Source organism: Oryctolagus cuniculus, chromosome 6 (assembly GCF_964237555.1).
Source record: "Oryctolagus cuniculus chromosome 6, mOryCun1.1, whole genome shotgun sequence".
Lineage (NCBI taxonomy): Eukaryota > Metazoa > Chordata > Mammalia > Lagomorpha > Leporidae > Oryctolagus > Oryctolagus cuniculus.
In genome coordinates this window covers 43,320,742-43,344,939 of record NC_091437.1, presented here as the reverse complement: position 1 = coordinate 43,344,939, position 24,198 = coordinate 43,320,742, and the positions used below count along the sequence as shown (strand labels likewise).

Below are 24,198 nucleotides of genomic sequence, written 5' to 3'. Positions count from 1 at the left end.
AAGGAGTGAAAAGCTGGTGAGCATTTTTTTTTTCAGATAGGTAGAATTTCAAGTGTAGCATTTAATTCTCATTGACACAGAGTCAAAACAGAAATTTTCTACTGTCAAAAATAAACTCAATTCAGCATATGTAATTAAAAACGTTCAGTACGATTTCTTTTTTCTCAAAGGGAATTATGGAAAATAAAATTAATGAGACTATTTGTATTAGTAGATTATGTATACCATGTGTGTCTCCATGTCAGTTTTCTACCTTGCATGTAGCAATTATCAATAATTCTTAAAATTCTATCACAATTGCCAAAGGAGGCAATTATCTCTTTATTGTCAACGTAGCAAGGCAGAGCGACAAATAACTATCACAGGAGGAGGCAATCAAAGGCCATACAACCAAGAAGTGTCATGCAAGACAGCTTATTATCAACAGTATTCTTCCAGGGCATCTGATGTCACTTACACAAACTCGGAGTTTAACTTCCTTTCATTCCACATACTTAATCATATTTTTACCTTGTTTGTATTCCTCATTTTAAGGTTTTCCTGAGCTCTGAAATTATTTATCCTTCAAGCTCCCAAAAAGTCAGATCTTACACTTTTCTCACTCATAAAGCAATAGACCTGCATAAGCCAAGTCCTCAGGGTTCCCCACCGCAGACACGACTGCAGAACTGAGTTCACCAGGAGGCCCAGTCACCCAAGTTCCACTGGGAGTGGTTTTTCAGTCTATAGAAAGGATGAGAACCATTCTGACAACTGGTTAAATGTAGATGTGCTTAGATCTCATGCCAAGAGTTTCTCATTTAGTAAGTTTGAACTGAGTCACAGAAATTTGCATTTTTAGCAATCACCAAATCAGAGTCTGGGAGTCCTGCTTTAAGCATCAACTCAGACTCCACACAGAGGTATCCTGGGCCCACCTCCACCTCTACTCCTTGTCTCTTCTCCCTGGATTATTCATCCTCCTCCGACCTCCCTCCTTACACACTATACTCTCCCCTTCATACCTATGCTAAATTATGCTAGACTTTGCATTTCCATTATGCTCTTTGAGGAAATCCATTATTAATTTTAAGAGAATTTGGTTTTTGGTTGTTATTGGTGGTGGTGGTAGTGTCTTTCTGTTTTTGTTTGTTTGTTTTAAGAAATGATAGTAAATAAATCTGCTGGGCTCTTACTACTTGTCAGGTTCTCTTCAAACGATTTTCATATACAAGCAGACTTCAAAATGTTCATGGATACTTGAATTATCTTTTAATTCTATTTTTCCAGGGAGCCTTTGAATCCTCCTTGCACTAGCAGAAACCTTACAAGGTGGTTATCTATAATTATTATTAGAATTACACTGTCATTTAACAGTTAATAAAACCAAGGCCCAAAGTAGGTGCAGCAATATACTTCATTTTATATTATTTTCAGCCTTTGGTTGCTTGGTCACTAAACACATACAAGTCTTATCTACCACGGAGAAAAAATAAGTCAGCTATCTTTGTTGCCCTCTACTTTTTGCTTTAATTTAATTTCATTAATGCCCAGGACTTCCAAGCCCAGGGAATCTCACCCAACTGCTGACAAGGCCCATTCAAAAATCACTCACAAGAATTCTGCATGCTTTTTTAATGCAGTCTCTGTGGACCTTCTCAAACATGGGCAGTATCCACTTTGCTTCTACCTGACAACTACCTTTGTTTGGAATTCCTGACATTGAAGGTCCAAGACCTATTTTTCTAAATCTGATTGTTGCCTGTTTTTCTAAATTGTCCTCTCTGCCTCTTTCTTCCAAGCTTGCGTTCTGAGTAGGTGTTACCTATTTTCCTTCAGAAATAACATTCAATGTCATACTCCTCTTGTGTACTTCTATGAAAAGATAAGGGAATTCCACTTTATTTAGCTTCCCATATCAACTTGAACTTATCAAAATGCCTTTCCCCCACCTACTCACTCATCGAACTCTTATATTTTTTTTTTTTTTTGACAGGCAGAGTGGAGAGAGAGAGAGAGAGAGAGAGAGAGAGAGAGAGAGAGAGGTCTTCCTTTACCATTGGTTCACCCCACAATGGTCGCTATGGCTGGTGCTTTCCCAGGAGCATTAGCAGGGAACTGGATTGGGACTGGAACACCCGGGACTTGAACTGCTTAAAGTTCTGGGATGCTGGCACTACAGGATGAAGCTTCATCTTGTAAACCACAGTGCCAGCCTCAAACATAAAATTTTTTAAGTGAGATAGATAATCTCTGTGAATATAGCCTAAACTTTTCTAAGTATTGAAAGCATCCCTGAGGGGCAGGCATTTGGCACAGTGTCTAACACAGACTGCGATGCCCACATCACATTATTGAAGTGCCTAGCTTCTACTACCAGCTCCACTTCCAGTTCCAGCTTCCTGCTAATGCACATACTAGGAGGCAGCAGATGATGATTCAAACAGCTGGATCCCTGTCATTCATACGGGAAAACTGGTTTCGGTCCTCAGCTCTTGGCTTCTACCTGGTTCATCCTTGTCAGTACATGGAAGACCTGTCTGTCTCTCTCACTCTTTATTTCAAATTTAAATAAATAAATAAATAGAAAAAAAGCTCCTTAAACTCCAGGGGCATGTAATACATTTTTATCAATGAATAAGTAAATGAGTGGCAGTCAAGTTAACGTTGAGTAGCAAAATATACTCTAAAGCAAACAGTAAGTGGCAGTGATATCAAAAGTAAAGACATGAAAACTTCTACAGTTTTACCTTTCCAAAGATGCATACAATTGTATCATTGCTAAATAGGCTTAAATCCAAAGCACTACTCTACATCTCCATGATGTTATTTTGTTTACCTGTTCATAAACAAATCCAAGTGACTTAAAGATGATCTGCTTCTCACACATAGAGTGTAATACAATTGCACTGTCCACATAGTACAACTCTTTGTATTCAATGGGAAGGGACTGCCAACAATCAAGGCAATGTCCGAATATAAACGACCCATATCCATAGGCTAATAAAACGCAGTTTCCAACAGTAATTGTGTATTTGCACATGATACTAAAGCATGGCTTGAGAGATACAGACATTCAAATATTCATACTTGGAATCTCATTGTATTATAGAATCAAGGTCTAATGCTAACAGGAAAAGAGCCATTTTTATAACCTGGACTGGAGAAGAACCTCTGAGTAGGGTGTGTGGCCCTGTATCACTTCTGTCGTGGCAGGCACAATGAACACCTCAGTGACTTTCTCATTCTCATGTAGTTTCTTCCAATGGCCAAGGACCTGAGATCAGTCACAGGGTTCCTGCAACTTTGTATAAAGCCCACAGTCACTGTGAAGTTGCCACAAAGAACCGGAACCAGGTCCATCGTAAGTGGTACCTAAGTGGTACTTCAGCCATTGGTCCTCAAATTAAGGAAGCCACCCTGAGTTTCAAGGTCATGAGTCCAGCTTCTCTGACAATCCCTGACATCCTAACAGATAAAGGAGCTTGATGATATTTAGCTGATCATAACTTCGTCGCTTGTTTGCTTTCCTTTTTATATCTGGAAGGTGTCAAACAGCTACTACCACCGTCTTTAACTACCCTTCTTCCTAGATTTCATCAGTAGATCTAAGAATGATCAAAGGTCTTGGGACAGAAACAAAACACTGCTGGAGTACTTTGGGAGGTTAAGTACATATTGCACCCTAATTCAGTTGTAAGCCATAACTTTCTGTGTGCATTGTCTTTTCATTCCAGTGCATTTGTTCTTCAAGAGGACAAGTATTTTCCCTTTTCTTCCCTCCAAGTCACAGAACTATCTAAAAAATCATTACAGTGTCTGCATTATCAATCTGCCATGCAATAATATATTATGTTTTCAGGGACAATACAAAGATATAAGGAAATAAGTAAACATTGCAAAGATGTATCAATGCCATCATATTTGCTGGTTTTTCTTTTTGGATTCTAAAATTTTACAGGCCATGATCAACTCTACCCACAAGGTAGAGATGAGAATACAGAGGCACTGACAGACATTTTATTAATGCTTGCTTGGCTTTGCTATCTACTGGGCTTCATAACAACTTGTTTCATAAAGCAATCCACAGGACTGTTGATGAGTGCAGCTCTCTGTTCAGTTGTGTACCACAGAGGAAACATGACAGAGGACAGACCTGTCCTTCAAGGAATCTCCCAGTGTTTATCTATTTCTTTAAATATACAAAAAAAATGTTCTTACATAATTTACTATGTACCAGGCATCTCTGTAGGTCTTTTTAAAAAAAAAAAAAAAAGATGTTATTTATTTATTTGAGAGGTAGAGTTACAGACAGTCACAGTTACACACACACACACACACACAGAGAGAGAGAGAGAGAGAGGGAGGGAGGGAGGGAGGGAGGGAGGGAGGGAGGGACAGGTCTTCCATCTGCTGGTTCACTCCCCAAATGGCCGCAACAGCCAGAGCTGTGGCAATCCGAAGGCAGAAGCTTCTTCCAGGTCTCCCACACAGATGCAGGGGACCAATGACTTGGACCATCTTCTACTGCTTTCCCAGGCCACAGCAGAGAGCTGGATTGGAAGAGGAGCAACCAGGACTAGAACCAACGCCCATATGGCATGCCGGCACTGCAGGCAGAGGATTAACCTACTGTGCCATGGCACCAGCCCACCTAGTAGGTCTTGATGCTGCACGAGTACTCCAAAGAGTTCATGGAAACAGAAATAAGACAAATATATTTTGGTTCACAAGATTTTTGAACCTCATACAGTTTTTCTTGTCATAAGCCATTTCCATTAATTTTTTGAAGACCTTCCAAACAGGTTTTCAAAAAATCTGAGAAGGATTACAATTCTTCATCAATCTCATATTTCATTGGGGAGTTAATAGACAAAAAAACAAGTGACACCATTATAAATAAAGTTACGTGAGGCCAACATTATTGCACAATGGTCTAATCCACTCCCTGTGATGCCATCTTCCTATATTGGAGCAGCAATGTGAGTTCGAGGTCCTCTGCTCCTGAGCCAGCTTCCTGTGAAAATGCCTAGGAAAGGAGCAGCAGCAGCAAAGCCTAGCTCTCGGGCCTGGGCCACTGCCACTCACGGGGAGACCTGGATGAAGCTCCAAGTCTCTGGTTTCAGCCAGGCCCAGCCCTGAGGCTTGAGGCTTTTTGGGGAGTTAACCAGCAGAGAGATGATCTCTCTCTCCCACTGCTTCTCCCTTTCTCTCACTATGCTTTTTCTAATAAACTAAATCTTAACAAAAAATAGACAGTGAAGTTAGGTGCTAGGAAGGAAACCAAGGGAGTTCCACAATACTGAAAAGAAATAACTCTCTCTGGTCACAGAACTCATTCTGCCAAGGCGACAATTAAGGGGAGACCCACCGGGGGAGCAAGCTTTTCAACAAAGGACGGGGCAGACCCAACAACTTTATGGGCATGCTCTCAGTTTGGAACTGAATGGGCACAGGGCATAGTGTAAGAGTTAAGTTTGGTAGGAAGGGGGGTCATCTTGGTGGTTAGGAGTGGCAAAAAAAAAAAAGAAGAAAGAAAAAGAAAAAACAAACAAAAAAACTGATTACTACGATATTTCCAAAGAAGGTAAGTAACAGAACACATGCAAGCCAAGGTTTTCTGGTGATGGTGCATAATAAAACTTGCAAGCACTTTAACAGGAATTATGTAACTATACAATTGTAACCAGGTTGGAGGAGGAGGAGGTTTCAACAAGTTCATGGACAATGCAATTAAAAGACAAGTTTAGTTCTGTGCAAAGAAACTGAAATTCATGCAAAGCTTTTCTGTGATCCACATGTCCATGAACTTCTCGAAGCCCCTTGTGTACACAGCAGGCACATGTTCCCTCCCAGACTTGTTACAGCTTTCAGAGTTTGCTGTGAAACCTGAGTCATCCTGGACGATCTTGGCACATAATCAGTCGTCCATTGACCATGCTACTTTTGAGGTCTCTGGTTTAAAACTATTTCCTTTCAAGGGCTGTTTTCATTCAGCCACACATACAAGTCATCAGCATTGGATTGCTGATGTTTGGCAAAATTTAGATGACTGTAACAGACTCATTTCTCTAAGTTTTGACCTAACAATCAACATTTTTCTCAAGTAAAACTCATCCTTTTCTGTAAATTTATTTTATGTGAAATAGCCCTGGGTTGGCACCTTCATTTAAACAAATCATCTAAAAGTTAGAGACCTAAAATATAGAATACCAAAGAATTGAAATACAGACATGTTTAGACAACTAGTACTAAAAAAAGTAGACAAACACACATCCTTAGAGCATCAGAGAGCACACATTTTAAGCGAATTCTGGCATTCACACTTTCAGCTTCTATCCACAGAAGCAATCATTATTTCCAGTTTTTTTTCTTACCTTACAGAGATACTCAGATATACAGCCTTTGTTCCCTATATATGTTCAATGCATAGATACATTTATATTTTTCTTTTAAATAAAAAGAGCATATTTAAAGCATTGTTCTAAATTTAATGTGGTTAAATTAACATAAATAATGGTCTCATAAAAACAAAATCCATTTATAGCAACTAGAACATAAAATTACAATGATGTATGATATTTAATTTAACCAACTCCTTAGAGGTGAATATTAAGGCTGTCTCTAGTCACTGTCTGTTACCTGCTATCATTTCAAGCAATAAATACTGATTATCATTACTACTGGTACTTCATACCCAGCAGGCAGAGAACTAACTTTTGGCGTTTTAGATCTTATACACGAGTGGAGAAAATGATCAACAAATAAACATATGGGCATCTTTTGTGCCTATTCCTGGAACTCAGTGTTAGTGAAAAAACCATTTAGAAGGTGAGAGACAGTGTCAGGAGCTTCCACTCATAGGATAGTCTGGGAGAGTCTCGCAGTAGTAGAGAGATTTGAAGAAAGGAAAAAAAAAAAAAACACAAAAGAGCAAGAGAATCAATCACGAGGGTACTTGGAAAGCTCTCCTGTCCAGGAAAAGTCTACAGCAAGTGCAAAGGCCTTGAGATGCAGAGTGGCTTGGTACGTTTGAGGCACAATATGGCTGGATCACAGCGAACCACAGAGAAAATACAGCTGGGCACAGGCAAATGGGGCAACCCACTGGGTCGAGTGACATGCAGTAAAAATGTTATGTGCACTACTGATTGGGACAGTAATCACTGGAGAACTGAGGCATGAGAATGAGGTGATCACATTTCACTTTGGGATCAGTCTGGCTGCTCTTGAGGAAACAGGCTGTAGGGCCCAAGGATGCAAGTGTATGGAGTTACCACTGGCATCTCCCCAACAGGTGACAGTGCCCAGGACCCGAGTAGAAGTGGTTGAGAAGGCAGAAAAATTGCTATCTGTGCAACCTGTTGGGAAAGTAAACCTAAGGAGGAATTGCTGTTGCCTGAGAAATAGGAGGTGAGAAAGCAGAGGAGTCAAGAAGAACACCAAGATTCTGGGATGAGGAAGAAGCGAATGAAGGTATCATTTATCAGGATGGGGAGCACTGGGTGGACAGGAGGCTTTTAGGGCTGGAGAGGAATGCAATGTGCAGAGGCTGGGAGGGAGAAGACTCCTCTGTAGTCTTGAAATGCGCATCAGATTCCAAGAAGATGGTGTCACCACGGCACTTGGAAATGAATCTGGAATCCAGAGGGAGGAAAACTGAGCTCAGGGACAAATGTTTACGTCTCCAGCATGTGAATATTATGAACACGCACCTTGCATTTAAGTTTAAAATACTTATCCCTAATGGTCCACAAAATATTTTAGTATCATTGTGAACAATGAAACTGAAGTGTGAAATAACTCAGAAGTTTCTTGTAGAAATATATTTTTGAAACACACTAACATATTCACAGTAGGCATTATTAGATAAACAAGGGCCTGAGTCCCTGACAACACTCTAGGGATATATATTATTAAGACTGTTTCGTATGTAAAAAAAAAAAAAAAAAAAATGAGGTTCACAGGAAAATGTGAACACTCCCAAACCTCTAAGAAGTTGGGTAGGCTCTGGTCTTAAATAACTCCAAGGCCATTTTCTTTCTATAACACAGAATAAGGCTAAGACAGCTTTCCCTGAATATTATCACATTACTTAAAAGGACTATGAACCGGCACCGCAGCTCACTAGGCTAATCCTCCGCCTTGCGGCGCCGGCACACCGGGTTCTAGTCCCGGTCGGGGCACCGGATTCTGTCCCGGTTGCCCCTCTTCCAGGCCAGCTCTCTGCTGTGGCCAGGGAGTGCAGTGGAGGATGGCCCAAGTGCTTGGGCCCTGCACCCATGGGAGACCAGGAGAAGCACTTGGCTCTTGCCATCGGGTCAGCGCAGTGCGCCGGCCGTGGCAGCCATTGGAGGGTGAACCAAAGGCAAAGGAAAACCTTTCTGTCTGTCTCTCTCACTGTCCACTCTGCCTGTCAAAAATAAATAAATAAAAAAAAAAAGGTTGGAGGTGCATTTACTACAGAAGACATCTAAAGGGGCTTAACTAGTGCCACCACCTGTCACGGTTGTGTTTTCCTTCAGGTGTTCACATGACATTCTTCCAAGCAATTGTAATAAATGAACGACAAAAATCAAAGATCTTTGATCTCATCCAAGTGGGAGGTAGTAGTGATTGGTCAGACAGCAAACCATCTAGAAAACCGAAGGAAAAATGTAAAAAAGAAAAAAACAGGGGGCAGAGCTGACTTCACAAAGAAGGTAAATATTTGAGCAAAGACTTGAAGGAAACTCAAGAGTTTTGAAGACTCAGCTCAGTATCAACACTCAGAGACGGCAATTTATACCTGGTCCTGTGACAACAGAACACACATGAACAGGAAAATAAGAGCTTCAACACCCAACTGCAGACTTAATCATGTCGTTTTCACAGGCAAACAATGCTGCATCTGTCCCATCCCAAGGACATCTGTGGCCAGTTTTCTTCACAGGGGCCACACATTCTTCTGTGATGTATGAGGCCAGCACTTTTTAAGTCCCCACGGACTCTGACCAGGATCAGATAATGACAATGGCAGGCGAGCTACTACAGCTCTTCTGTGAACTGGGGACCACGCTGTGTAATAGAATAATAATGAACATGACTCAAACACTTAAGATCAGAGAAGGAGACACATTCTTGAAGAGAAGGTGGATAATAAGGGTCCAAATCCTTATTTAACAGATGAGAAAACCAGGTTCAGTGAGATGAAGTGGCTTAATCAAGACCACACAGTAATTTGGTGATAAAACCGAAGTCGGCTCAACCGACAATAAATGCAAATTCCAGGCTTCGGTCCTCTCCACTTGAACTCCTGTCTCCTATCATTTTCATCAACTACCACCTACACACTTTTTTGTACGTTGCTTAAAAACAAATCACACCAAAACCATCAGTTTCCTAACACAATGAAAGCATCCACAGATGGTGACTTGTGCAGTAAGCAGAACACTTCTCAAAGCTTCACCTAAGTTATTTAACCCTCATAGACATGGAAATATAAGGGAGGCACAATGGTCAGTCCTGTTTTACACTGAGGCAACCGAGAAATCAGGTAACTTTGAACTCAGTTTGTTAAAAATCTAGCAAGTTTTTGAAGGCGGAGCGTCTCACAGAGGAAATCCCATTCTGTCAATTCTTCTGTTAAGAGCTTCCAGATATATATGAATCATTGTTCAGGGCACCATGCTTACCAACTAAAACTATATTTTTGTAATTGTCATTATAATTTCTAAACATGGGTATTTTTTAAGTGAAATTATTAAAAAGATTTTTGTTTAAGTATAGGCATTTTCTGCCAGGAGATAAACCATCTTTGATTTATCTATGAAACCCATAAACTTTTACAGCATCATGAAAAACAGCTACAAAAAATTAGGCACATCCTTCCATAGTGATTCAATAGTTCCATAAATTAGCATTGATCTGATAGATTCTCCCTTGACAATTGTGCTTGGCAAGAATCTTCAGCTATCACCCGGGCTCTCCAATGCTGAAAATGAAATCTGTGTTCTGAAAGGAAATGCTCATCTCATTTGTAGCCTTTTTACTTATTTTTGAAAAGAAATGAGTTTCCAAAAATAGGCATGACAATAGCCAAAATGTATTATGTCCTATACTAAGCACTTGGCATGCTACCCTGTATGTCTGCATGTATGTAAAATGTATTTATGTCTATGGAGGCATAATTTAGCTCAAAGGAAATACACATATTAACCATTCACATAATACATTTTACAAATGTGTACATCTTTGTAAATAATATTCTAACAAGATAAGGAATGTTCCCATTACTGCATAAAGTTTCCTCATGCCCCTTCTTCATTAATACCACATTTCCTAAGGCAGGTACCATTCTCCTTTCCATTACATTTAATGTTTAATATTCTTGTAATCTTGTTACATATCCAGAAGAACATCTAAGCTGGTGACCTGGGCTCCTGGCCACCTTGCTGTTATCTCACTCCTCAATAGATACTTACTCTATGTCCATGGTATTCTCAGAGAATTAAGTCACAATTGAATTATGCTCGAACTCCTCTCCTGTGCATACAGAATGCTACTGTGCTTGAATGAACTACCCTTGAGAGAACTGAAAAAAAGGGTCCCTCAAATCAGTGCCCATGTTCTGGCTTTGAGAAATCCTACTGAAAAAAAAAAACACACTTGACTACCATTCACACCTACGGACCAGGAAGACAGAGCCACTGAGGGAAGTGGGCGGGTGCCTTCTCAAAGGGATGTGAGCCTCCTTGACACCAGCAACCCCTGTGCTGTGGCTAATTAGAACAGAGGCACCCAGCTCCAGTTTTCTGGATGATCTATGCATTTACATGTTTGCATGCTATCTTTAACTGTTTTGTAAATCTGTCAGTTAAGACAGAGACCAAAAAAAAAAAACAAAAACAAAAACAAAAAAAAACAAAACACTTTATGTGCACGCACTTAGGTTGCCAAAATGTGACCTGCTATTTAGATTCCAGTCCGAGAAACTAACGGCTGATTCTGTCAGAGACAGCAGGGAGATTATCAAACTCCGAAGGACAGAGCCAACATCAGCAGTTGAAGGACTATTTTGACATAGTAACAATGATACTGTCCAGACTCGGGTCTATTACCAATATTCCTGATCCTAGGAAGGAAGCAGATAATGACTTTGCTGAGTACACACTAAACAAACAATACAGAGAAAACAAACTTTCGATGGGAAGAGTTGGAAAAAGAAATGGCAGGGAAGAGCTAGAAAGAATATAGCAACGAGAGGGAGGAGAGAACATCATAGGTGGAACTGAAACCAAGGGAACTCAATGTGGCTCTGCTCCCCCAGTAATTTGAACTTCCAAGCAATCTTTCATTAAGGGCCCCATGCCCAGGACCACAACCTCAATCAGAGTTGGTACAACTGCGTGCTGGCAAATGACTTGCTGGAGAAGGGAGCTAACTCTGATATTTATTTACTGTGAGCTCAATGAAAGCAGTGTCAGTGGCTGAGTACTTTAATCCTGCCAAGGGACTGCAGTTTCCAGGCACTCAGAATGTAATATTGGAAAGTCAGGGTGCTCGCAACAGAGTCTGATCCTATCACCCTAGCAAGGGAAAGCGGTCTGAACAGGAGGGAGTCTTTAATCCCCAGCAATACAGCTTTTTATCAGGGAATTGTGTTGGCTTTAATAGGTGCCACTGCTTAATCGGTTAAAAAAGAAGAATAAAGCAATTGCATCCACATCCACCTACACTACCTGAGCTCCGTTAGTATAGCCACCAGCAAAGACTTCTGAGCAAAGCCATCTCTCAAGATTTATACGCTAAGTGAACCACAGTGACACATTCTTCCCCCAGCCCTGCAGACCTGTCTGAGAGGCAGGGCAGGGGCCACAGCTTACAAGCTTTCCTTGCCGGGAGGCAGATCCCACTCTCCAACAGGAATTTTAAACAATAATGAAGACAGTCACCTTTCTGTGTGGCAGCACAGGTGAAATAAAGGTGACGGTAGAATTGGTACAGAAATCCAGCCAACACAAACACTAATTTAGACAATTCAGTAGAAAGCCTTCTCCCGATTTTGTCTTCACTCTTCATTTGATCTGTTTTTTTTTTTTATTATTTTTGAGATTTTTAAAATATACAATATATTCAAAAGTTTAATGACTTCAAAAAAAAAAAAAAAAAAAAACACAGTCCAGCAGGAAAACAAGTAAAGGCTACCTAATGAAAACAGGTTCAGCTTCACATATGTAAGTTTTAAAATACTCACAAAGGAGATGGCATTGTGGTGTAATTGGTAAAGCCACTGCCTACAATGCCAGTGTCCTATGTGGGTTCTGGTTCAAGTCACAATTGCTCTACTTCTGATCCAGCTCCCTGTTGATATGCCTAGGAAAGCAGCAGGGGATGAACCACCTCCTTGGGCCCCTGCACCTGGGTGGGAGACCGGGCGTAAGCTCCTAGCTCCTGGCTGTTGGCTTGGCTGCTGTCTGGCCCAACCCTGGCCATTGTGGCCATCTGAGGAGTGAGCCAGCAGATGAAGGTGTCTCTCCCTCTATGTAACTCTGTCTTTCAACTAAATAAAATAAGTCCTTAACAATAAGTCAATCAAATAGACACAATCATTAAAACTACAAATAAGGGAGACCAAATGGTATCTGTCTTTCTGTGTCTGGCTCTCTTGATCTCCTTGTTTCATTCTCTGTCAATTTGCATGGTGCTATCTCAGTTAGCAATAACTGCATTTACATTCAAAATATGGAAGCATTTATTTTGCCTAAAGGGCCATGCTAAGTGCATTATGTGCTGTGCTCAAAACACACGATAGCATAGATCATAGTATGAATGGTCACTTTCAAGATTAAAAAATTGGGGCACACAGAGGTGACAGAGCTTGCCTAAGGACACACAGCCAGGATGCCGGCACAAGGCAGGCTACAAATGCAAGCTCACTTCACAGCAGCAACACTCACCTCTGCTGCAACACCATCCTACCTCCCGTTCCTCTTCCTTCCTGTGCTACCATCATCCACTTCTCCTCCAGTTAGGAGAGGCAGAGGATCCTCATCATGAAACATGCAGGGCCAGAGAGGAGTTTTGGGGACCATATTTTTCTCAGGAGGAAGCAAACAGTGCAGAGAAAGATAGAAGTGTGGGTGAAATAATTCAAGATACCCAGCCTCGGGAAAGGAAGACAGAGATTTTCTTAAGAAAATGGAGGAGCCTTACAACGGCCAACACCGTAGCAGCGGACTTCAAAAGATGCATGGAAAACTGCAAGACAAGGTGCATTTTGGAGGGACTTTGTGAAACCCCTTCCTAGGCTGTGACCAACAGAAAACATTTTAGTGCCATTTTACACATGGGAAAACCAAGATCCAGAAGAGAGTGGTCCAGGGCCTTTCCTGAGGTTTCTCAACACTGGATCCTCTGCCTCTCCTGAGCACACTCTGCATGCATTACCATGGCCACTGCCCTGAGACGGGGCCTGAGATGCCAGACCCAGGGTAACAGGGGACCCAGTACTGCTAGGCAACTATCTCCATGTAAGGGGTTTGAGAGGACAAAGAACACTTCTCGCAGTGTGGCGAGGCTCACCGTCACAGGAAGCGTTGCCACATCTGCCTCACATCTGTTAGCGATGCTGCCAACGAGATTCCTGCAATAGATGAAAGCCTCAGCTACAACAGATCTGCAGGCCAGTGCCGGGCTGGCTTCTGCAGAATCACGGAGGAGTTTTCACACACAGAGGAATCCTCCCACACCGGGACTCGGATTCAGGAAGGTCTTGAGAATCCATGGACGGTGTGACTTACAAGGGATCTCCTACTGCTAAGAGAACCTCAAAGTGTTACTGTCTGTAAGGTGGCTCCAGAGGTTATCCCTCAGCTGTTGGTACTGAGCCGGAGTATCCAGCCTGTGGATTGCATCACAGTAAGCATCTTGGAATAATCAGCACAGCCTGGAGTCCTTATGCAGGTCACATAGCTTCTGTGATACTTCTACCTACAAGAAACGGATTGTTTTCTAAATGTGTTTATTCACTGCAAAAAATATTATGCATTTGCATTTATTTCAAATGGGGGGGAGAGAGAGAGGAAAGGAGGGAGGGAGGGAGGGAGGGAAGAAGGGAGGAGAGAGAGGAGAGAACATGTACAAGTGACCCCATCCACTAGTTCACTCCTCCACTGCCCGCTATAGTTTGGGCTGAGCCAGGCTGAAGCCAGGAGCCCAGAACACAATGTGGCTCTCCCCTATGGGTGGCAGGTACGAAAGTACTTGAAACATCGCCTGCTGAGTGCAGGGAGTGTATTAACAGAAAACCGGAATTAGAAGCACAGCAGGAACTCAAACCCAGGCAGGTGACCATGGGATGTGGGCGTCTCAAATCCTGTGCCCTCCGCTGGTGATTCCACTAAAAAAAAAATTCTTACGCATTTGTAGCTAACACTGTTCATCACTTATCCTGCAGACATTCTCCCTGCTCTCACCTGCGTTCATCAGGCAAAAAAGCACTCAACGTGAACTTGTGGGCTCCCACTCCAGACCAGGAGGCTGAAACATGACTGGCCTAAACCAGCCAGGGTAGCCTGTGCCTCATCTGGGGCTTGTGACCCAGTGTTGTTTGTGACCCTGAGAAGTGCAGGGAAGTCTTAGGGAAGGGCATCGCTTCCTGTTCAAGCACAAAGCCTGCAGAAGAGTTGTATTTGCCCCCTTCGTGTTCTGTGTCTTGTGCTCCAATCTGAACAAGAATCTGAAGCTAAGAATGGGTAGTTGCGCCCAAGTGCTGAAGACTGAGGAGCAGGGAGGAAGCTTTGGTCCTTCAGAGCTCTGCTCAGTTCTGCTACAGTCTGACCTCAATCTCAGAGAGCAAAAACAAGCCATCGGATGCTTGGCCTTCTAGGAGCAGGGTTTTCATTCCTGCAGCCTTTCAGAGCATTTAAAGCCTCTTTTCAGAAGAAACCTCTGGCAAAACCACAGTATACAAAGCCAATAAAGCTGGTTGTGCTATGTTATACAATTGGACAAGGCTGTTTCCAAAGCCATGCCTTCCCCGATTCCTACCAGGGCTCCTCCTTGGAACCAGAGCTGGCTAAGAACAGCTGGCTAAGAACCAGCTCCTCCTTGGAACCAGAGCTGGCTAAGAACAGCGTTAATCAACCCTCATCTCATCCCTGCCCTTCCCACCCCCACCTCATTTGCTTATATAGGCAACTTCTGTTCTAATAAATAGTGGTCTTACTGTTGACTCGGGCTACTACAATACAGCTCGTATAATCATACTGGCAACAGAGATTCTATGCTAATTTTCATGAATGATGAGAAAGCTGCAGAATGTGTGTAACAGAAATCACCCACCTTTCAGGTGCATGTCAAAGAAAAGCGGGGCACTGAAGTGCAGGTAGACCTGACAGAGGAGAACGTGTGGACACAGCAAATGTCCTTATGTGGGCCGATACCTAAATCATCTCCAGGTCAGTGTGAGTGCCATGTTCAGGTTTGCAAGCCTTATTAAATTCTAGTAAGGCACCTTCTATGTAAGAAACCAAGGTTAATAACCTGAATTTATGTAGTATTATTTTGCATTTATAAATTTGTTTTAATGTTTTACCTTATCAAAGAGCAAAACATGTCAGAATGTTTATTTCCCTGCTGATGAACACACTGGTGTTATATTAGCAGTCACAAACATAAGAATTCTGTGGGATAAGTTATGGACAGCATTAGCTATAAAAGCTTAATGAGTTTTTACTTCACCCCAGTTAGAATCACTATCATTCAAAAATCAAAGAACAACAAATGCTGGTGAGGATGTGGGGAAAAAAGGTACCCTAGCCCACCATTGGTGGGAATGTAAGCTGGTACAACCACTCTGGAAAACCGTATGGAGACTCCTCAGAAATCTGAAAATAGGTCTACTGTACGATTCAGCCATTTCACTCCTGGGAATCTACCCAAAAGAAATGAAATCAGCATATGATAGCTATCTGTACCCCCGTGTTTATAGTAGCTCAAGTTGAAATAACTAAGATCAACCCATCAACTGATGACTGGATAAAGAAAACGTGGTATATATACACAATGGAATACTACTTAGCCATAAAAGAGAATGAAATCCTGTGTTTCTTAACAAAATAGATGCAACTGGAGACCATTATGTGTAGTCAAATAAGCCTACTCTTCAAAATGACAAAGATCATGCTTTCCCTGATTGCGGTAACCGGTACAAAGAGTCAAAGAAAATATCACGTGTATGAGCAAAATCACCATTTTGAGATTTGAGTACTGTTTACAGCCCTTGCTATACTCTCAAAGAACAGTGGTTTTTCTACCTACTACTTGCTGAATTCTGTATTTAATGTAGGGTTGGAGGGTTAGGCTTGTGATTATAAAGAAGAATGAAATTATGTCATTGTAAAAATTAAGAAAAATAAGATTGGAAGGGTTGAAGTGACGTAGAGAGGGTAGGGTGCAAAATATCATTATACTCTTAAAATTGCCTATAAGATACAGGAAATTTCTTCTCTTTATCAAAGTAAAAAATGTTTCTGGGGGAAAAGAATTTTTGAAAAGTCAATCAACAGGAGTGAGTACTTGTCACAGCAGTTGAGATGTCCATTATTTATTAATTATTTCTTTTCATTAAAAAGGCTCAATAGGTAATAAGTAGGTGGGGGTTTTCAGTCTATAAAATAATAGTATAATAAAATAATTCAACAGTGGGCACATGGATAATTTTTTTTCCCTCTTATCAGGAGTTTGAGTATGACTGAAAAGCTGGAAATAATGAGCCAAAGAGCCCAAGTCCCTTCTAGCTGGTTGAGTCTATGATTCCATGAACTTCCCAACCTTCTGAAACCAACATCACACACTTTCACCAGTGTGACGGTTCATCTTATGTACCAAGGTGTGTGTGTCAAAGGATGTGCAGAGTGTGTATAAGTGAGAAGTTTCCAGAAAAGGTTAGCACTGGCCTCAGTAGACTGAAGAATGCCATCACCAGTGTGGGCTGGCATCATTCAATCCACTGAGGGTCTGAGTAGCCCAAAAGCAGAGAGGAAGGATTAGTTCTCTCCCTCTCCTTGCCCAGGCTCCTGTGCCTGCTCCACCCTCAGGCATGAGAGTCCCTGGTTCTAAGGACTTCATGCACTGGAACTCAGAAAACATCCTCCATGCCACCCCCCACCAAGTTACCAGGCCTTCTGCCTCAGACTAGTACCTAGACCACTGGTTCTCCAGATTCCTGGCCCTGTGGTTGGAACTACAGTGACGTCACCACCCTTCAGCTTCCCCAGCCGGGACACCTGAGCCTCCACAGTAGTCGGAGTCGGTTCTTGTAACAAATCTCTTCAGTATATTCATATATATCCTACTGTTTTTGTTTCTCTGTGCAGAACCTTCACTATTATAATCAAAATGGTGGTGTATATACTTGGAGACTTTTAAAAATAAAATTAAACACATTTCGTCATCAGAGTAAAGCCTATACAACGTTTTGTATCCTTTTTAAAAGTTTGTCTTAAGAAACCGACCCCAGGCAGGGCCTTGAAAAACTCAGCTAAGGGCCCTCTCCAACTGCCACCTGGTCCTTTCAGTCCATGTTGCCTGCAGGAATAGCTCTGCAAGGCACAAACACCGGTTAAAAATAAAGTCTTAAGGGCCTGTTCCCTCCCTGCTTAGGAAATCTGAACCCTCAAGTGATGCCAATCCCACAAAGTGTGCTTGCTGATTATTTCCAGAAAGCACGACAGGGCAGCCATGAGATCTCCTATCCTGAAGGGGGTCAAACAATGATCTCCTCTCAGGCCGTGGTGTATCTGCACACTTCAAACCCAACCAATTACAGCCTCGCAATGTTTGCTGTTTCTAATATGAGCGTACTTCAAAAAGTTCATGAAAAATGGAATTAAAAGATCAATTTATGTAGTTGCAAAAAACGTGGAGGGGGTTCATGCACACAGCTTTCAAAAAAATCTCATGAAAAATGAATAGAAAAAACTAAGCATGGATTTCAACAATTTTATACCAATATAAATATTTTATCATTTTATTCACTTGAGTCACTTTAATAAGTTTGGTTTTTTGCTTTAAAGCTGAACAATTATTAACATTTTTTCCACATCCACTTCATATTGAACATTCTGCTCAAAGGCCTCTGCCGTCTACACTCGCTGCCTTGGTCATGGTGTGGCCAGCCGACCGCCTGCTCCCAACTCTGCCCTGGATTTCCAATTCTCTATCCTTTCCCCTACTTTTTATTTGCTTCTCCAATGTCAAGGGAGCTTGATTTTTCCCTCCTTTCATTTCTAAAAGAGAAAACCGTCGTTTCTTCCAAGTTTTTGGCACTGCTCTTCCTAATCCTGCAACCTGGAGTTGCTATTTCACGCCTCTTTCTGCTGAAGGCTTGACGCGCACTAAATTTAGAAGAGTTTGACATTCGAGCTCACCCAGGTCTCCTTTTGCACTGTCAGTGAGCTTGGGGATGGCTCACGCCACTTCCTCATCTGCCTTGGCATTTTGAGCACTCAGTAGGCACGTTAGAGAAAAAAAAGCCAACAACAAAGTGAACTTTCCATCCATTCTGACTTCCAACTGCAGCCTCTTCCTACCCCAAGTCTCGGAGTTCCCCAAATCCCCCTGCTCTATCCCAACACAGGGATGAGACCAACGATATGCAGAGTGATCTCTTAGGAGACCTTACTGCTAACCACAGCCTGATTCATTTCCCTCCCCTAAGTACAAAACTGGGGGAAGAAATCAACACTAGCAACAAAAATGCTGTCTACCGGTCCTGATCTTAAAGCAGCAGAACAGAACTTTTGCCCACTTACTCTACCTCTGACAGAAATAAAAGGAATCCCTGTCTGCCACACTTGATTTACTCGCTAATCTCAATCTCTTGCTTCTTGCTTGGAGATTTAATTAGGACACTGAAGTAAACACACACCTGTCTTCCCAGCAGTCTAGCCTAAGAGGCTTAGTCATGCTTTGGCTATTCCAGAAATATCCAAGAATCCATTCATTCAGCTACTTCCCCAATCAGACTCCTGGCCGACGCCCCTCGGGAAAACAACACTGTTGCTGAGGGTAGCTCTGCTGGTCATCAAAAAGTAGTAATGAGGTTTATCTGAGCTGATCCAGTCTCTCCAATGCCACTTCACTGTGTTTTCTTTTTTTCTGAATGCTAAGTGCAGGATAAAGCACTGTAGCTTTATGAGGCGAGACATCTTTACTGCAATGTAACGAATATGGGTAAAAAAAAAAATCTGGGATCCCTCCTTGTGCTAAAAATTATTTAAAATTTGATTTAAAAATCCTCTTTGATTAGTTCGGTTTTTATAACTAGGTGGAATCAATTACTATCACATTCTATTCCCATCCGTTTAAACAGTGATTTCAAATCACTGATGTTTTCTATGACTTTTATTGTATTTCATAACAGACAGAAGTATTTAAGAGTCAAACTGCAAGTTAGTTCTTCATCTGAGGAAAAAACGGAAATAAGTATTTAAACAGAATTACAAATGCTGTAATTTATATTTCTAGGCAAATGGATTACTGACAGTCAAGTCCCATACAATGACAGAATCCCAGAGAGAAAGGAAAGACGCCAGGCACCCATGCACAGCATCTGTTCCTCCACTCCTGAAGTATGATCCAAAACAGAAACTTCCAACTCCGCTTCCCTCCTAACACGAGAGCCATTTTCTGCTAAGAACGCCTCTCTGAACACGCACAAGGAACGCTCCTACTTCCTTCTAAAATTACCTCTCCTGCCCCTGAACTGTGGGTCCACACACGCAGAATAGTTAAAAGTTCTGGACGGTTGCAGCACCGTGACGATACAAGGAACTCACATACTTTTCTTGACACCGCGTTTCCAGCTAAACCCTAAGTTTCCAAAGTGCCTCTGCCCTCCAGAAAATCCGATGTGGAGCGGAGCTGGGTAAAGCCGAGATTACTACTCCACACCAAGTGCTAGGAAGTCAAACTTCCAAATGAACGCTCGCACACACACAGCCGCAACTCCGGAGAGCCAGGGAGCAAACAGCAGACAGCGGGCTGAGAGCAGAGGGAGGCGTGGAAAGCCAGCCGAGAGCTGCACAGTACCCTACCTCTCTTGTCTGTTTCACGAAGCGACCGAGGAGAAGCGCCTGCGATCCCGGGGCGTGCTGACTCGCCGTGCAGCAGGCGGCCACTGGGGCGGCCGCTGAGTGTGAGCAGGCCCTGCCTGCGTTCAGAAGCTGCCCCAGTCAGATTTTCCAAGTGCAGGGCCACAGCCAAGTCCCTGCCCATGCCTGAAGAATTTCCTGAACAGCATTCCCGTTCTTTTTCTGCCGGCTTTGAAACCCTACTCTGTCCATACTTCAATACGGCTTTGTCAGGCCGACTCCCAGCTACTGGGCTGTCTCCAGCTATGAATGGGAAACACATGTGTCACACTCGGACTCCCTCCCCTGCCACAGTGCTCACGGCGTCTGCTGGGCTCACACTCACAACCACAAAGGAAACTGCTCCTAGAACCGGTCCTCATGGCTCAGCCACACTCCACGATAGCTCTGCTCTGTGGTGCTGGATGCTGTGGACAAACCCTCTCCATTTTTCCTGCTAACATGGCCCGATTTGCACCTTATAACTCACAAGCCCCAGCTGACCCCTGAGCCCTGAGCTCCTGCAAGTCCTGATAACGAGCTTATTACAGCTGAGAGACCTGAATCCTAATTTGTTCCCCCACCTGCCACTTCCTAAGTCTTTGCTCCAAATTTCCATTACTGAGTGCAAACTCTATTTTGGGTGTGTGTAGACTTGGTTCAGTTCTTTAGAGTGGACCCCTGATATGGACATCTATGGCTGCAGCACCTAAAAATAATTCAGTTATTTCTCAGGCACTTTTGTTGCTCTCCACTCTCTAACGGTGCTAGTCCAAAACCGTGCTACTTTATAGGCTGTTGTAATGTGTGTTAAGGTTATGGGAGACGGAGGAGAGGAGCATGTCTCCAGAAGCAGGATGTACCCTAAAACGTGCATCTGTGATTCCTTCAGGAAATCACACCCTCAAGATCCCCAGGGTGCATTCTGTTGGATCTTCTAGTCCACCTTTGATTCTTCCTCTTTCTGTAAAACAACACGGCATCTTACAACACTGGAAGAGGCACAGAAAAACCCCCTATATCTAAAGAGGCAAAGTGAAGTTGTCAGAGTAACACTGTAAAATAAGAGATGCTTTCAAGAAAGAACAGCATTTGTTTTGAGGGTTTTTCTGTTTGTTTTGTTTTTGCTATTAACATTTTCTTCCAAAAATCATTAGCAACTTACTTTAAAGAACTGGCTTGCCAGATTTGAAAAGCATTGTGTGTTCCTAAGGGTTTGCTGTAAACAATAGGATTCCATGGAGTCTGGGGTTTAGCATCAAATTGCAATAGCATCAAATTGCAAAGAGCACTCTCAGAAGGATTATGGTTTTGCCTTGGGAAGCTGTGTGTGTGGGGGGTGGGGGTGGGATGCATGAGCACATCTAAGGTCACCAGACAATTATAGCATCAGAGAACTTCTGAATTAGAGGGAATCCCAATGACCATCCAGTCCCAATTGTTTCCAACCTTCCTCTTACACTGGGAAAGAGAGACAGAGACAGATGGCCTGTCCAGAGTGGCAAAGGCGGTCAGTGTGACAGCCCAGGCTAGAACGTGGCCTTTGTGCTCCTCTTCTGCTTGCGTCTTCGAGTTCACGGACTTTCCGAAGGTGAAATCATCTACCCTTGGTGAGAGCGGGCTTAGAGCCAGTTTGGTCTGAGTCTAACCCTAGCTTGGCCTCTTCCCGGCTCTGAATGATGCTCAAGACAGCATGCTTACCCCTCTGGTCCTCAGATCCCTCATCTGTGGAATGGGAACATTCAGAATCTATCAGATAAAATTTGAGACTTCATGTATAGTATTTACCACAGTGCCTATAAATGCATTTCAGGTTAATGGAGTTTTTTGCTTGCTTTTGTTGTTCTTTTTCAATGGAGCCAGAAAAAAGGGCGGGGAGGGGAAAATAAAGACCTTTTCTTTTATTTAAAAACTAAACCGCATGCTGACATCTAGTATGAGTTCTAGAATAAACTACTTGATAGGCTAGTTTTCATCCACCTTTTTACAATCAGGGCTCGTCACCTCCAACACAGGAAACTGTCCTAGAGCCTTAATGGGACATTAAGTCAGCCACACAGCTCCTTCTCATCTACTCACCAAGTATTGCACTGACATCTTTCCTCGAGATTAACTCACAGGAAAGAACAGTGAGATCAAATCAACAGTTACGTGATGCTGAACAAAGTGCCGCCCCAGAGGACTGGACTCGCCCTGGGTACCGTGAAAGTTTAAAACTACCATACCCAAAATACAAGTCCACCAACAATCTCAATCCCCACGTTCAGAAACTGCAACAACTTAAATTAACAGCAGCAGCAGCAAAATAATACCCCACAATTTAAAGAAGGACACTTTCCTGAGCAAACAGCTGCTACAAATTCTGTCCGATTTCTGTCTGTGGAGTCTGGGGTGCCACACCCTTTGTCTTAGAACCAATAGTAGCAAGTCGTTAATGAGCTACATGCTATGTATTAATCACATTTGATGTGCCCTGTGTCTGCTAGGGGCAAAAAGAGTCAAAGTAGTTCTCAATTCTGATTTACTACTATTTTGGTAAGCAAGTTTAAAAACGCAGACGAGCTGCATTCATACTTACACAGAGGGAGGGCAATGATGCTGTGCTCTAAAGGAGGCATTGCTGTGCAGAAGGATAAGCTGCTAAGGTTTCCTATGGGAATGCTAGGTCCACTCCTGCCTGATCCCATTCTTATCCAACTTCCTGCTTATGCATTCTGGTAGGTAGTAGGTAACGGAGGAGTCACTGGGTCCTTGACATCCACGCTGGTGCCCCGAATTCAGTTAGAGTCTCCAAGCCATGGCATTGCAGCATTTGGGGGGAATAAGATAATTAATGGAAGATCCATCTGAACGTGTGTGTGTGCATGTAAAAATCTTGCCTATCAAGTACGTGAAAATAAATAATATCTCAAAAAGAGACTTTTCCTGATGTCTCCCCAAACCCTTGCTACATGGTACATTTCCATGTATCTAGAGACAGAGAGCAAAGTTTGAGATCCAGCTTTATCACTACTGGTTGGAAAACTCTGGGAAAAAAAAAGACAAAAATGTTAAGAAAAATTAACAAAAACTTGAAAATTACGATCCAACATGGGAAGTGAGATACACAGCAGACCCATAGAATGGCAGATGTCCTAAACAGCACTCTGGCCTCAGAATCAGCCCTTAAGGCATGCAGATCTGGCGGAAAAGCCCATGAGAGTATTTTAGGCATGGAAAGCCAAGACACTCTGGAAAAAAAAAATGACCTAAACGAAAGATCTGTGTGAGGGAGATCCCAGTGGAAAGAACAGGTCATCAAAGAAGGAGGTACCTTTCTCTGAAGGGAGGAGAGAACTTCCACTTTGACCATGGCCTTGTCTAAATATGATCAGAGTCAGTGAACTCAGGGGGCTTCCATAGCCTTGGCAGCTCATGACAAGAGCCTAGGGTGATTACTGAGGCCATAAACAAGAGTGTCAATTTGTTAAGTCAACAACAGGAGTCACTGTAGGATCTCTGTCCTTAGTGTGCTGTACATTGAGATTTAATGCTATAACGAGTACTTAAACAGTATTTTTCACTTTGTGTTTCTATGTGGGAGCAAACTGTTGAAATCTTTACTTAATATATGCTAAACTGATCTTCTGTATATAAAGAGAATCGAAAATGAATCTTGATTTGAATGGAAGGGGAGAGGGAGTGGGAAAGCGGAGGGTTGCGGGTGGGAGGGACGTAAGCCATTGTAATCCATAAGCTGTACTGTGGAAATTTATATTCATTAAATAAAAGTTAAAAATAAAAAAAATATAAAAGGTGGTCATGTTCTTTCTACATCATTTGTAAAAACTGTTTAACAGAGCCTCTGAAGAAGAATTTAATGTGGTCGGGCCAGGAAGCACTCACTTTTGGCTATCAGATAAAGATTCCAGGCTTAGCACAGTTAGATCTTAGCTTAGAGCCTCTTTGTCTGATAAGTATACAAATAACTTCTCTCCAGGAGGAAAAGAAAATCCTGAAATAATGCGATGGTTTATTGCCATGGAAGACATGACTGGTTTCATATCTAATCTAGCAATCTCATCCTAGCTTTCCTTTAACACACCTGCAAATCCTGAGCTCC

General features: G+C 42.4%; 1 protein-coding gene across 6 annotated transcripts in view; it reads right to left on the bottom strand.

Annotated features, from left to right (window-relative positions):
- SGCD (sarcoglycan delta) overlaps positions 1-24,198 on the bottom strand; it is a 1,063,424-nt gene that overhangs the window by 405,728 nt on the left and 633,498 nt on the right. Inside the window, exons 1-2 of one of the 6 annotated variants that reach the window (XM_070076374.1) lie at positions 13,761-13,950; positions 13,543-13,603 (exon numbers count right to left, since the gene is read on the bottom strand). The exons of 2 other annotated variants lie outside the window; for them this stretch is intronic. The gene's annotated coding sequence lies outside the window, so the exon portion shown is untranslated. Of the gene's footprint in view, positions 1-13,542; positions 13,951-19,806; positions 20,624-24,198 lie in introns of those variants that run through there. 3 more of the 6 variants (XM_002710335.5, XM_017341215.3, XM_070076373.1) reach the window with 3 other exon arrangements.